This window comes from Staurois parvus, unplaced genomic scaffold, assembly GCF_062004578.1.
Source record: "Staurois parvus isolate SC_StPar_1 unplaced genomic scaffold, SC_StPar_1.0 ptg001570l, whole genome shotgun sequence".
NCBI lineage: Eukaryota > Metazoa > Chordata > Amphibia > Anura > Ranidae > Staurois > Staurois parvus.
In genome coordinates, this window is record NW_028319366.1 from 690,001 (window position 1) to 706,717 (window position 16,717).

The 16,717-nt window shown below is 43.3% G+C and overlaps 1 long non-coding RNA gene across 1 annotated transcript in view; it reads right to left on the bottom strand.

The window, feature by feature from the left end:
• Nucleotides 1–16,517, bottom strand: part of LOC149435247 (uncharacterized) — a 24,124-nt gene extending 7,607 nt beyond the window's left edge. The window contains exon 1 of the long non-coding RNA XR_016308527.1: nucleotides 16,417–16,517. This is a non-coding gene — a long non-coding RNA (uncharacterized LOC149435247). The remainder of the gene's footprint in view (nucleotides 1–16,416) is intronic.
• Nucleotides 16,518–16,717: the final 200 nt, after the last annotated feature.

Here is a 16,717-nt window from a genome sequence, read left to right on the forward strand (position 1 = left end):
ACAAGGCGCAGAATTTCCACTACTTCACCAACGTCACAGGTCTATGGATTGCCGCGAAGTCCTTCTGTCAGGAAAGCAGCACCACTACTAAGAGGCATTCCACTCACCCTCCCTTCCCCTCAAAAAACTATCTATGCTCATATATTTTATTTACAGCTAAAGTTTATTCTACGTCAGGGGCGGACTGACCATTTGGAAACTTGGGCACTGCCCAAGAGGCCCGGGGTCAGTAGGGGGCCCCATAAGATGCCTCTGGTACCTTTTTCATAGGCTTTTTGAGTTTGGGCAAGGACACAGGGGCCCCATGATCCCCTATTGCCCGGGGGCCCCATGAGTTGTCAGTCCGCCCCTGCTGCTGCCCATTTACTTTTTTCCTGAGTTCTTCCCACTCTCAGCCTGATCTTCTCCCCAGTTTTCCAGCTGCTAGCTTAGTCTCGTGTGTTGGGAGGCAGAACTATCTTCCAGCCACGGTAGGATGCTTTCTTCTCTCACCCTGTTACCTGTCAGTCACTGGTGGGAAAGAGAAGGATAACTGTGGTCTGGCTGTGAGGAGAGTGCAGCTCCTGCCGTTTAAAGGGGCTGCCAGCTGGGGCTACAAACTCCCCCCCCACTAAAAGTCTTTGGTCCCCAGAGTTAGTAATCCTGAATTAATTAGACATAGCTCAACATTTGCATGAAACCAAATAACTGTTCCTGACCTGAGAGTGAAGGCCTTGGTGTGTCAAGCATAGGGCATGTACAATCACTGGTACAGAGGCCTGAACGTTGGTGGACCAGCACAGTGTGGTGATGTCTCCTTCAGAACTGTTCCCTCCAGAGTCTCATGACAATCTCATAGAGGGGTGGGGGTCAGGTCTACCACTTGACTCTTTGCATCAGAGGCTCAAGTGGTTCTTTGTTTAAAGTACAGAAGATGGCACACGTTCGGATAGTGCTGTTCTTTCTCCAAACCACCCCAATGAGAGATATGTAAGGGCTTCAAATTCTAGAAAGACTCCGGTTCGCTTTATTTCTGTCGTTTGCTCTCCAATATATTACTGATCTCCAAACGGGATTTGGCAAGATCTCCCTTTGAAGGGTTTGCCTTCATGTTTCATGATTGCCCAACGGATCAAATTCAAACTGCTAACACTGACGTACAAAGCTGTCCATAATTCTGCCCCAAACTACATCACCAACCTGATATCCAAATACCACCCAAAACATACTCTCCGCTCTTCACAAGACCTCCTTCTCTCTAGTTCCCTGATCTCCTCCTCCCATGCCTGCCTCCAGGACTTCTCCAGGGCATCATCCATCCTCTGGAACTCCCTACCCCAATCAATCAGACTATCTCCCACTCTCCTCTCCTTTAGGCGCACCCTAAAAACCCACCTGTTCAGGGAAGCCTACCCCTCCCTCTGCTAACTACCGATCTCCTCCACTCTTCCTACCACTCCATCCCCCACAGCTTTTCCTCCCGTACCACTATCCCCTCCCTCCTAGATTGTAAGCTCCAAGGAGCAGGGCCCTCAAACCCCTCGTGTATCGCATTGTATTGTTATTGTACTGTCTCATGTATTGTCCCCCATTGTAATGTACAGCGCTGAGAAAACTGTTGGCGCTATATAAATACTGTATAATAATAATAATATTCTTCCCATTCTTGGAGAGAAATCCCCACCATGCAATGTATATTAGCTTGCAACATAATACGCATTAACATAGCGCGCCAATGTAAATGGACCCTCAGGCCAGGTTCAAACCTGCGCCTTTTTTTATGCATTTTGTGTTTTGCAGGAATGCAGTGCATGACAATTATTATGATTTCCTATGGATCAAGTTCACATCTATGTGTTTTTGCAGGTGCGTTTTTTTAAGTGTTTTTGATGCTTTTTGCATTTTTAATCTGCCCAGCAACAAGTTGGCCAAAAAATTAAAAACGCAAAACTCATCAAACACACTTGTGCAAAAATGCAAAAAGCACTGCAGACATAGATCAAATGCAAACTACATAGGTGTGAACCTAGCCTAAAAGAAGCAATTTCGATTCACTAGATGCAGAACCTCACAGCGATCCCTTCTGCCTGTATGTACAGTATCTTCCAGAAGTGAGTCCACCCCTCACATTTTTGTAAATATTTGATTCTAGCACTTCTGCCTGATAGTACTAGGGTTGGTGGTTCAAATCCCAACCACGGCACCACCTGCCTGTGTGGGTTTCCTCCGGGTACTCCGGTTTCCTCCCACACTCCAAAGACATGCTGGTAGGTTAATTGGCTCCTGTCTAAATTGTCCCTAGTATGTGTATGTATGAATGTGAGTTAGGGACCTTAGATTGTACGCCCCTTGAGGGTTAGGGACTGATGTGAATGTACAATATATATATAAAGTGCTGCGTAAATTGATGGCGCTATATAAGAACCTGAAATAAATAAATATGGGAACAGCATGATATTTGCAAATGAACAAACAGTTAAGACCATAGGAAGTCAATTATGTAAAGCAGGGTTTAAAGTGGAACTGTCCTTTAAGCCCCTCCCCACCAAGAACCCCCCCCCCCCCATAGATTAAAGAACCATGTGAGTAATTAAAAAAAAGCCATTTTAAAATAGGCTACATATCAAAATAAAATATCTGAGCACGGGGAATGCCTCTGGATTTTTTCAAAATATTATCACGGGTAGGGAGGTGGCGTTTCGCTTTAATGGTCTCCACGTGCTTCAAAAGAAGTAAAATGTGTTTGCAGAGGTGGTGGAGAGAAGAGGGCCGAGAAGTGGAAAGTTGAACGAGGTCCAAGTGGAGCCTGGATTAAGCCCGGCTATGTAACAATGTGCATTAAGGATGATTCATGGCTGCCACTTTCCAGTAAGCCGGATGGAGCGCCGTGGCCCTGCGCTGCTTCCCCTGGAAATGATCGCTGCGCTCGCCATGTTTACATGAGAGTCGGCCCACGTAACGTGTGTGCGGGAGACCGCTGTGTGCTGCATGTTCCCAGGAGATTTGTCACTGCCCAAATCATGGTAAATATTTAGAGACCGGTGTAAAAAATGAAGAAGCTCTGTACTGGACGGGACACGGCTTAAAGGGGGAGTCCACCTGACAGTTCAGTGTTTGGTAGATCCTGAAGAGATAAACCGCTTGGGGGGAGGGTAGAGACACACATTACTGCAGGGAAATCTCCCCATTGTGGGAGGAGCAGAGACACAAACTACAACAGGGAAATCTCCCCATTGTGGGAGGGGCAGAGACACAAATTACTGCAGGAAATCTCCCCATCGTGGGAGGGGCAGAGACACTAACTACTGCAGGGAAATCTCCCCATTGTGGGAGGGGCAGGGACACAAACTATTGCAGGGAAATCTCCCCATTGTGGGAGGGGCAGTGACACAAACTACTGGGGGAAATCTCACCATTGTGGGAGGGGCAGAGACACAAACTACTGGGGGAAATCTCACCATTGTGGGAGGGGCAGAGACACAAACTACTGGGGGAAATCTCCCCATTGTGGGAGGGGCAGTGACACAAACTACTGGGGGAAATCTCCCCATTGTGGGAGGGGCAGAGACACAAACTACTGGGGGAAATCTCACCATTGTGGGAGGGGCAGAGACACAAACTACTGGGGGAAATCTCGACATTGTGGGAGGAGAAGAAACACAAACTATTGGACATACATTTTACCATTGTGGGAGGGGCAGCGACACAGATTACTTTTTTTCATTAAACTATGTACAGCACCTTCCCACCAGCTATGATTTGCCTGCATTGTACAGAGAAGCACAGATACCCAGTGATGACATCATTGAGTCAAAAATAAAGTATGTAAGGAAAAGTTATTTGCTCAGGTGTACATGCCCTTTAAGAACACTGGTGCAATAAAAAATGCAAAGACAAAAACAAAACACAAAAAACACTCAACACATATCCCTTCCTTCACCTCGCCCTGATTGCACACCTTCTCTACAATTTCTTTATAGGAGATTTTACAGATTGTGGTTACATCTACTTTGCAGTAAAGTGAGGTTTGTAATGTGTATAACAAAATTATTACTATTATTATTAATATTATACAGGATTTATATATTATTATCCAGGATTTATATATTATTATTATTATACAGGATTTATATATTATTATACAGGATTTATATATTATTATTATTATCCAGGATTTATATATTATTATTATACAGGATTTATATATCATTATTATTATACAGGATTTATATATTATTATTATTATTATTATTATACAGGATTTATATATTATTATACAGGATTTATATATTATTATTATACAGGATTTATATATTATTATTATACAGGATTTATGGCGCCAACAGTTTGCTCAGCACTTTACAATATAACGGGAGACAATACAGCAACAATACAGTTCAATACAAGATGGATAGGAGGGCCTGATCCTTGGAGCTTACAATTTAGGAGAATAAAATTTTCCTTTTCTCCATAATATCTCAGAAGTCAGATAAAAAACTTCTAATCACATTTGTTCTGGGTGTTTGCAGAAAGCTCTGGACACCCTGTAACCAACCTGTTTACTGAACCGTTGCCTGCGTGCCTGCGCCATCTCCATGCGCCCCCCTCTGTATCTGCAGAAACGGGGTCATTTTAAACTAAAACTCCGTCTTTGAGCCAGCAGCAGAAAAGCCAAATCAAATAGCTGAGAGCAGAGCTGCTTCCAAACACGTGTGAGTGGAGGGAGCATCCATCTGCTACACGTGAGACCTGTCAAGCTTCATCTAAGCGCGTTCCAGCGCTCATTCCAAGAAGGACACTGCTCTGGGACCAAAGAGGGGGGTGCTCTCCGTCCTGAAAGGAGCTCCCCAGCGGCTGCATGAATAATGGAGTGTGTCAGGACTCAGCTGCACAGGAACACTCTTTTATTATGTTCTTTTAGTGCTTCATTGTGTTACATTGTGTTACATTATTGTTAAGTTTTATTATCACTTGTATTCATTTTTATAAGTGTTTTGTATATTTGTTTATTTAATATTTAGATAATGTGTATATTCAGGCAATCCATGAACAAATGTGTAATTTGATTTAAAGTAGGGCTACTTTTAAGGATCAAGGAAGGGTTAGAACCTCTTTCAAGCCCTTACAACAGATCTCCAGGCAAAAAAAAAAAAGATAGATACAAATGAATAGTCCATTAAAAATAATATAACAAACCAGCTTTGATTCAATATTCAGCTTCAATCCAGATTTCCCCTGTAGTACTTTTTTCTGTCACTAGATGTCCTGAGACTGATGGGTCAGTATTAATATACCCACTTCCCCTAAACCCAGATCATCCTGGATAAGCCCCCAGATAATCCCGGATAAACCCCCAGATAATCCTGGATAAACCCCCAGATAATCCCGGATAAGCCCCCAGATAATCCCGGATAAACCCCCAGATAATCCCGGATAAGCCCCCAGATCATCTTGGATTGAGCCCCCTGAACAGTGAAAGGAGAAGCAGCACAATGACGCGCTCATCTCTGTCACTCTGATTTTACCACCTATCAGCGGATACAAAGAAAACAAACAGAGGGTGCACAGACCTAGTGCATTATCGTAAACAATATTTATTGAAATGACATTTATTTATATATTTTTTTTATGATAATGCACTAGGCCGGTGCACCCTCTGTTTGTTTTCTTTGTATCCAGTGACAGTGGAAAACCCCGGTCCGATGATGGCAGCAAGGAGTGCATTTTCCAGGACATCTGAGATGTTACCATAGCTGAGTCTATCCCCAAGCGCAGGAGTACAGAGTTTGCTGTGTTTTCGTGCTTCAGAATGAATAACAGTAAATATCCTTCAACCCGCTCTAAGTCCCTGTGACTGCACAGAGAAAAGAGAAGCAGCACAGTGATAAGCTCTTTTCTCTCTCACTCTGCTCTCTCCTCCTATCAGCATGCTTCTTGTCAGCACATGAACTGATTGGTTCCTTGTGCTGCTTCCTCCTCTCACAATACAGCCCTGCTGTACAGGGAATGTGAAGGCTGATATCAGGTCACATTCAGATACCTACATTACTTAAATTTAATGATGTATTAATAATTACAGGGCTGCATTATTTATATATTTTATATCTGCCCTGAGTTCAGCTTTAAAGGCAAACTCTAAACACGTTTTGAACAGAAAGGAAAAAGGATTATATTGCTATCTGTTTCCCCATTGTAAAGATTTAATGGATGGATGTCACCAGGACAGGAAGTGATGGGTTATCTCTTCAGTAGAAAAAGAGATCACAACAAATGAACAGTTATTTAACAGAGCGAAGAAGGGTTGGTATTTTTCAGGTTTTTAATTTCTCTCCCTCTCAGTGACACACACTCGACCACATCTCCGACCTGGTGTCACCGACACAGGAAGTAAAGGGAAGTCTGTCTAATGGGGACAAAGACAGCAGTAAAAACCCGACAGACATTCTGACTTTTCCCCATGCTATTAGAAAGTTAAAAAAAGACTAAAATTGTATATATATATATATATATATATATATATATATATATATATATATATATACACACACACACACACATTCCTATATTTATTTAGCATTGAACTTAAATAATGTTCAGCACTGGACAGTTCCTGCTAGTAGCCAATAGACAACACCTCTACTTAGGGAGAAGCCAAAATGTACTTTTAATGAGTGCTCATTGTTATCTATTACTGTAACATTGCCCTAAAAAGTAGTTTTCAATCTGCAATTTGTTTAAATACTCCCTGCTGCACATTTACATCTGAGTATAGTATTTATGTCAGAGTATTACATATCCAGCATCACACATACTTCCTCTAGTGGTCACCTGTTTACCATAGAATGTGATTAGCATCCCTGCTTAAAGTCTGTAAACTTTTGTAGCCTTACATAAACTTTATTGTTAGTCCGGTCAGTCTTATCTTCTATTAATAACAGAGCAGCAAAATACAATTACCATGCAGCATCCTAGTCTGTAATGTGCAGATAAGACTGTCTCCATGTACATATATAATTACAATCTCTATAGAGACATAAGAAATCAGGATATAGCACTGCATCTGTTCTCTTTTATTGTTGTTCTGCACAGCGCTCAGCTGTTGCCTTCGGCGTTGGACTTTCCGGTCGCACTGACGGTTCCGCACTGACATTTCACAGCACAAACACTGGAAACAATTATCTAGTAGCGATCCCTCAACCCGGCTGGAAAATATGGCGCAGTCTGCTGGCTGCACAATGAGGAAAATTCACCTAATATGACATGCAGTATGAAGAACAGTCAATTCCAAGTGTTTTATTCTGCATTTTATTTTCATAAATTTTTACTTTTATGGTAGAAACTGTCTTTTTCCTTCAGTTTTTCAGGTTTTTGGAGAACTACAAGCTGAGCATAATAAGTAAAGTGAGTTCTCAGTCTTGGAATATTTTTAGCATTTATTGATGTCTTCATCTTAAACAGAATATGTTGCAGAGTTAAAAAAAATGTAAAAAAAAATTGTCTCCTGCAAAAAAAAAGAGGATTTATAGTCATCACCTGTCCTGCCGCTTCTCTTTCTTTCTCTCTCTCTCTGTCTTTCTATCACTCTATATCTTTCTCTCCTTTTCTTTCTCTCTCTCACCCTGTCTTTTTCTCTCCTGCAAATAAACGGTTTATTGTCCTCATCCATCCTGCCGTTTCTCTCTCTCTCTCTCTCTCTCTCTCTCTCTTTCCTTTCTTTCTTTCTTTCTTTCTTTCTTTTCTCCCCTTACTTTTCTTTCTTTCTTTTTTCTTTCTTTCTTTCTTCTCTCTTCCTTTCTTTCTTTCTTCTCTCTCTCTCTCTCTGAATCCCCCTCTCCCTTCTCTCACTTTCTTTTTCTTTCTATCTTTCTTTCTATAGAAGTGAAGTCCGGGATGAGAGCAGAAACCAATGCAGACATATATATACATGGTAGCCATCACTCTGCAACTTCAATCCATAGAGCTGATAAATGATAACAACCAATAGAAAGTGACCGTGACCCAGGGTAGGGTCATCATGATATAATGGGCCCCCCCCCCCTCTTAAAGGAGTTACCCCCAACACACCATCAAAAACTTCAAGTACTGTACATAAATAGAGAAGAACAGAAGAGGGAAAATGAAAGAAGTAGAAGAGGTTAAGAGACCTGGAAAGAAGGGTGATGAAGAGGAAGGACTCCTCGGAGGTGCCACAGGTAGCAATCAAAGGCGGCCAAAACAGACCGGGTGCAGTGATATCCAAAGCTACCAGACTGTAAGAAATTTGGAGTGTGAATCATTCAAAATGCTAGACTTTTGCCCATCAAGCATCAGAGCAGTGATCCATGTTCTCTCTCTCCCTCTCTCTCCCTCCCTCTCTCTCCCCCCCTCTCCCTCTCTCCCACTCCCCCCCCCCCCGCTCTTCCTCTCCCCTCTCTCCCCCTCTCTCCCCCTCTCTCTCCCTCTCTCTCCCTCCCCCCTCTCTCCCTCTCTCTCCCTCTCCCCCCTCTCCCTCTCCCCCCCCTCTCTCCCCCTCTCTCTCCCTCCCCCCCTCTCTCTCCCTCTCTCTCCCTCCCCCCCTCTCCCTCTCCCCCCCCTCTCCCTCCCCCCTCTCCCTCTCTCTCCCTCCCCCCCCCTCTCCCCCCCTCTCTCCCTCTCTCTCCCTCTCCCCCCCTCTCTCCCTCTTCCCCCCTCTCTCCCTCTCCCTCTTTCCCTCTCTCTCTGGTTCCTTTCACCAACCCCTATGCCACTACAGGACACAGGCATGGCCCTCTGTTTGTCACCATCCTCAAGCCAGGAAATGAGGTGGACTCTATCTGACTTGCTGCAGCTTCTAATGCACATTGTGAGAAGCTCACAGTATGTAGAGAAATCAGAGTAAGCCATTTCAGTCCAGGAGAGGATCCGGTATAACTGTGCAAGACTGAAGGGAGAGCCGGAGGTCAGATTTTAAAGGTGGGATTTTCCCTAACATTCACTTCCTATTGTGTCTCAAAGACAGGACGTAAAGGGAAATCTCCCTAATAGGATGCATACTGCAATAAACTCTCCTTCCGGACTGGAACAAAGGTTTTGGTGGCACACTTTTTTTCCTGCTATAACATGAGCCGTTTCCTCATGTTATGAAGTGCCATAGGAAGGTCTATCTGACAACATATGCGCGCTCCCGGTCCTCACTCCGGCCATGTGACTTGTACTGACGTCTCTGGCTAGAAACTGTCTATATTTTCTCTTTGCTGAAGTCAGGGTCAGGACAGCTGGATTACGGTGGATGAATGTGGAATAGAAATGACTTATCCGGGGTCTCCTGGGCGGTAAAGCGATACTTTTGTTTTTCTATCGGCTGTATGGAAAGTTCCCGCAGATCTGTCTCCTGCCGGGGCGCGTACCTTTCAGTTTGGGAATCTATGGAAAGTGTGGACGTGATTCTGGTGGAAATCAGTGGGCATAATGAGCCGCCATGCCGTGAGAACGCTAGATTCGCGGTACAAGACGTTGAAGCCAGGCTGTTACTTGTGTGGCGGGTGCATGGAACGCCAATGCTTGTGGTTGGAGGGCGTCCCACGGGCCCGTCTGGTACCAGCCGCTGGGTGACATTCAGATTTATTTATAGCAATGTGTTGGCAGTGAAGGGTGTCAGCTTTAAACTTGAGTTTCCATTCAGAAAGTTCTGTACTAACTGCGCCAATCTCATTACATAAATGATTCGTTTTTATTCATGAATTCTGCAGGGAGGCCATGACATGAGAGCTCAGTGCTGGCCAACGTGAGACGTGCTTTTCCAGAGCCAAAAGCAAAAAAAAAAAAGAAAAGCCTAATATTCCCTGAAGGTGTCCCCAAATCTAAAGTACACCCCACCACCTCGTCTGCCCCATATTTAAATCTGACCTCCGGCCTTCCCTTCAGTCTTGTACAGTTGTACCGGCTCCTGTCCTGGACTGAAATGGCTTACTCCAGGGGCAGACTGACAACTCATGGGGCCCCCGGGCAAACGGGGATCATGGGGCCCCTGTGTCCTTGCCCAAACTCATAAAACCATATGAAAAAGGTACCAGGGGCATCTCATGGGGCCCCCCTACTGACCCCGAGTCCTCGGGCAGTGCCAAAAAATGGCTGTTACGGATTTTCAGGATTGAGTTCATTCAAGTTCAGATTTGGCACCCGAACTTCAATAAGCTTCACCAACCCTGCCTCAAATCTTACCCAGCTCTTTCATTTTATGCACAAGCCACCTTTGATGCCTGACAACACATGCTCAGTACAGAGTGGGTGATCGCTGTTTGAGCCCTATTTGGATGCTATAGAGAAGGCTTGATTGGCTGTTAATCATCATCTTTGAGCTGATTTTGACCACTCTTTAACATGACGGTCAAATATATCTGGTAAGCCCAGGGGTGGACTGACAACTCATGGGGCCCCCGGGCAATAGGGGATCATGGGGCCCCTGTGTCCTTTCCCAAACTCAAAAAAGCCTATGAAAAAGGTACCAGGGGCATCTCATGGGGCCCCCTACTGACCCTAGGCCCTCGGGCAATGCCCGAGTTTCCAAATGGTCAGTCCACCCCAGGGTAAGCCTTTAAATGAGAACGGAGTGGGGTGACACGTGTCTGCACAGATATCGTTGACACTTCTGATTTATTTTTTGGAATTGGGACATTTAAGAACTTTTATCACATTTATTTTGCATATCTTTGTGATATTGAGGTGTAGTTTGAATATCATCATACTGAATTTTACACGGCAATAGCTGGGATTGCACCATCACATACATTTTTATTTGTTAACGCTATATATATATATATATATATATAATTTAATGCAGATCTGTATTAATTAATAAATCAACAAATATATTTTTTATAATTGCAAGTTGTGTCAGTACCTGACTTTGACCAGGTATCAAGCTTCCATCCTCCATTCTAAACTCAAGACACATTTTGACATTGGCACAATGCACAGAGCAGCATGAAAGAATGTTTCAATCTCGGGCATCGTTCATACGTGATAACTGTCCCAGATTTGCCTATATTTCATCTTGACATCAAGGGTAGGCAAGAATGGCGGATGAGAAAATTTCACTCATGACATAGAAGACACATACAGGAAGTAACTGGAAATTGTGGATGTGAAAATGTTACAAATGGCAATACAAGGTGACCTCCACAGAGCCACCCTCATCCATTCACCAATGTCATCCACCTATGAAATCCAGTAGGGCTTAAAGTGGAGCTCCACCCCCACTCCTGGTAAAGAATTGACACTTTTGGGGAGTGGGTACCTGATTGTAACCCTTCCAGGTATTTACCTCCCACAGACATCCCAGTACTCCCCAACTCCCCGCCCCCCCTTTCCCCATCCCCGACAATACTTTTCTACAGTTACAATGTTACAATGTACAGTCTGATCACTGAGGGAGAGGAGACTGAGGAAATGCTTCCTCCTGCCTGCAGCAGACTGATGACGTCATCTCAGCCTAGGTGCAGTCACCTTCTCTAAAAAATGATACTGTTGCTGTATATTGTTTCAGAAATGTATTCATGGAGAGTAGCTACATTTGTGAAATGTCAATTTGAAACCTATATATTAAGGGCTATTATTCCCAGAGAATAGTTGCAGGTACACCCCTCCCCCTTCCCCTTCCAAGTCATCCCTTATCTCCACCAGCTACCCACCTCCCAGAAACCCTTTTAAAGAATACAGAAATAAGTTTCATTTTGTGGTGCTAAGTAATATGTATGGAATTTGCTAATGATAAAAAAGCAGTAAAATAGATTACCTGCTGCCAGAGATAAGATATCCCCCACCAGAAATAATAGATCCCCCACCATTGTTGCTGGGTGATCACTTGGCATAATGCAGACAGGTAAGCACTGTTCTCCTGGCAATCACCAAACCCAGATACGTCCATCATATTGCCAGACAGGGAAGTGTGATTGGTCACTCCAGAGAACATGTCTCCTCTGCTCTAGAGTCCAGTGGCGGCGTGCTTTACACCACGGCATCCAACGCTTTGCATTGCACTTGGTGATGGAAGGCTTGGATGCAGCTGCTCGGCCATGGAAACCCATTACATGAAGCTCTCTACGCACTGTTGTTGGGCTCATCTGAAGGTCACAGCAAGTTTGGAGGTCTTTAGCTATTGACTCTGCAGACAGTTGGTGACTTCTGCGCACTGTGCGCTTCAGCATGCACTGACCCCGCCCTGTCATATGACGTGGCCTACCACTTGGTTGCTGAGTTGCTGTTGTTCCCAGTTGCTTCCACTTTGTTATAATCCCACTAACAGTTGAGCGTGGAATATTTAGTAGCCAGGAAATATCACGGATGGACTTATTGCACAGATGACCACCTATCACAGGACCACGCTTGGAGTCACTGAGCTCCTGAGAGCGACCCATTCTTTCACCAATGTTTGTAGAAGCCGTCTGCATGCCTAGGTGATGATTGTATACACCTGTGTCCATGGAGGGGATTGGAACACCTGAATCACATGATATGGAGGGGATTGCAACACCTGAATCCAATGATTTGGAGGGCGGGGCCAATACTTTTGGCAATATAGTATATATATATATAATTAGTATATAAATGAATAGCTATAAAAAGACTCTAGTATCCCCTTAAATAATAGAAAGACACATTCAAATTTATCTTTCAGAGCGGACACTGATTTTCATGAGACTCCATCATCACCTCTCCACCACCAGAAGTTGCAGCAATGACGCAAATAAATAAAGATCTTGCCAGTTCCTAACCAGAAACATCTCAGAGTTCCTCCCCGGTACGTTCCTCCAGATATTCTGACCAAGAAAACGTCTATCTGTTAATATCTGGTGTAAACTGCGTTTACTGAAATGGAAGACATGTGGTGGGCCGCCGAGGCCAAGCCTGAGACTCTACTCTCCCATAGCTGCTTCTATTTGTTTTGCTGCGCTGACATTGATTCATGACATGTTGTGTTTAATGAATTTCATTTCTAAGAACGAATACAAGATGATAGGCGATGGGCTCACCTGGGGATAAATGAGAACAAGTCTGATGTTTTACATAATAAATAGCAGGTCCTGCAGGTTGGCTATGAAGAGTTTACACACAGGTGCGCAACAGAGAGATGTAAACCTTAAAGCTGAATGCCAGGCAAAAAAAAAATCTTTCATTTAAATAAGATCCTTAATAGCCACAAAGGCTGTAAATCTTCTTTTTGTGCACTAAATGCCTTTGGAAACCCAGGTATTACCTTGTAAAATTAGCCGTGACCTCATCACAGTGCGGTACATAGCCAGAGCAGAGAAGCAGAGCTGTGGGAGGGGTCCAGCAGGCTCCACCCACTACAGGCTGCCAGCAGAAAGCTACAGGAGGGGGGCGGAGACCAGACCAGTCACCCTGCACAAGGAGAGAGAGAGCAGCAGTGAGTGCTCCCGGAAATGCAAAATCACGTATACGTGAATTTGCGCACCCCTGCTGCCCTATAGTAGTATTTCTGCTATAGGGCGGCGGGAAACAACTCATAGGAGTTTATTTACTAAAGCTGGTTCATTCAGAATCTGGTGCATATGGCAGCCAATCACCTTTTACCTTCAGCTTGTTCAATTAAGTTTTAGTAATAAAACCTGGAAGCTGATTGGTCTCTGTGCAGAAGCGCACGAGACTCTTAGTGAACCAGCTTTAGTAAATTAACCCCTCAGTGTCCTGGTAATCCTTTGTATTAAATGGTATCTATCTATGCATTCAGTTGTATCCGACCGTTGGCGATTGCATGGACCCTGACTCGTAAGTGACTTTTTCCATGAATTCTCTTAGCAATTATTTTTACAGGGTAGGTTGCCAGGTCTTTCATTAAATTGTATTATAATATACTATATATATATATATATATATATATATATATATATATAGATATATATAGATAGATAGATAGATAGAGAGAGATATATATATAGAGAGAGAGATATATATATAGATATATATATATAAAGAAATATATATGTAAATATTTATATATATATATATATATATATATATATATAAAAATATATATATGTATATAAATATATATATATATTTGTGTATATATATATATGTATATATATATGTATATATATATAAATATATATATATATATATAAAAATATACATAGATAGATAGATCTATGTATATATATATATATATATATATATATATATATATAGATAGATAAATAGATAGATTAATATTGTATTATATGTATAACAAAAGATGTATACATACAGTAAAACAAAGGAAACAAAAATAAAACACCAGTTTAAAAAAAAAGAGTACTAAAATTGACCCCAAGCTATTATAGCTTCCCTATAAACCGCTGGAAAATTAATTTCAAGGAAGAATGTAAATTGCAGGCATTCATCATCTTTAAATGAATATTTGTGAAGATTCGGAGGCACGCAGCCCATGTTCCATGAGACCTCTTCCATATCACAGCTTCCACAACCTTCCTACTGAGTAATTACGCAGAGCATGTTTTGGCCCGCACACACTGATATCTTCTCGTGCCGTCCAGGATCCCGAGGCCACCAAACAGATCTGCTTTCTATAAGCTTCATGACATCTGCACCAGAGAGCTGATAACGGGAGCTGACAGGGACTTGGATCAGGACCCTGAGCGCTCTTGAAGATTTCTACATAGCAAAATATAGGAATGTTCTGCAATCCTGACAGACGGTCGGATGGCGAAATTCAGCAAGGTCACCACAAGCGAACTCTGGGCTCCAGAAAACACAAAATAGGAGAGACATTTAAGGCCAGTTCACACCACAGAAAAGCACTCCGGATGCATTTTTGCTTACAGTTCACACCACGCACTGTATAGGTGCGTTTTTGATGCCGTTTGCTGTGTTCCAGAACAGTTCTGTGCAGAAAAAATGCAGCATGTTCTACTTTTTTTTCTGCACCAAAAACTGACTAGAACTGACTGCACTGGTGTGAACTAGGGCCATTGGAATACATGGAAAACACTGTGCAAGTACTTTTGATGCAGAAATATAAAATGCACTGGACTTCATCTGGTGTGAACTGGCCTTTAAGGAGGATTTATGGTGAACTCCCAACACTACAAGGGTTAATTTTATCTTCTGAGCAAAAAATATGGTTATGGCATTTATTATGGGTCACGTCAACAGAATGCAGCCTATCCATCAACTCACACCAGTGACATCACTGAGAATGCAGCCTATCCATCAACTCACACCAGTGACATCACTGAGAATGCAGCCTATCCATTCACTAGAGAGCGGTGACATCCCTGAGAATGCAGCCTATCCATTCACTAGAGAGCGGTGACATCACTGAGAATGCAGCCTATCCATTGACTAGAGACCGGTGACATCACTGAGAATGCAGCCTATCCATTGACTAGAGAGCGGTGACATCACTGAGAATGCAGCCTATCCATTCACTAGAGAGCGATGACATCACTAAGAATGCAGCCTATCCATTGACTAGAGACCGGTGAAATCACTGAGAGCACAGCCTATTCATTCACTAGAGAGTGATGACATCATGAGAATGCAGCTTATCCGTTCACTAGAGACCGATGACATCACTGAGAAAACAGTCTATCCATTCACTATAGACCGATGACATCATGAGAATGCAGCCTATCCATTCACTAGAGAGTGGTGACATCATTGAGAATGCAGCCTATCCATTCACTAGGGACTAGTGACATCATATGAATGCAGCCTATCCATTCACTAGAGAGCGATGACATCATGAGAATGCAGCTTATATATTCACTAGAGACTGATGACATCACTGAGAATGCAGCCTATCCATTCACTAGGGACTAGTGACATCATATGAATGCAGCCTATCCATTCATTAGAGAGCGGTGACATCACTGAGAATGCAGCCTATCCATTCACTAGAGAGCGGTGACATCACTGAGAATGCAGCCTATCCGTTCACTAGAGAGCGGTGACATCACTGAGAATGCAGCCTATCCATTCACTAGAGAGCGGTGACATCACTGAGAATGCAGCCTATCCATTCACTAGAGACCGGTGACATCACTGAGAATGCAGCCTATCCATTCACTAGAGAGCGGTGACATCACTGAGAATGCAGCCTATCCATTCACTAGAGAGCGGTGACATCACTGAGAATGCAGCCTATCCATTCACATATATGTTCTCTGTACACATTACTTCCTCTTCTCTAGGAAGATATCAAGCATAGAATTTAAAGGAGACATACCAAGGCAGCACCTCTATACATTTTATACATCTGACTATCTATATATTTGCGGCGTAGAGTGAGCAGATCCTATTGGTGCAGAAGTGAGGTTAGCCAACCATCTTACGGGAAATATTGGCTCCTTGCCACCCCATGGCCAACATCCATCCAGGTTCCTCCTCCACATTACACGGTTGAGCACAGAAAAACACAACTCAATGTGAAGAATGAAAAGAAAGGGCGGAACTTACGCATGCCGGGCCAGCGAAGGGATTATCGTTATTGTCGAGAAATCCCTAGAGCGCTCGCTCCGCTGTGCAGCTGTGCCTGGTGCGGAGAACAGGATATTGGTGGCATTGTAGGAGGAATGCGATATTCTAAATTATTCAAGAATCCAGCAGCCTGGGATCCTTATCAGGAGTACAGCTCTCTGCTGGATGTAGAAAAATGTGACCAAGTGACGAGGAGACACAGGCAAAAAGATTTATGGTGAACCCCATAGAAAACCCGATAGAAAATAGAAGGATGGCATTGATGGGTGAACCTTGATAT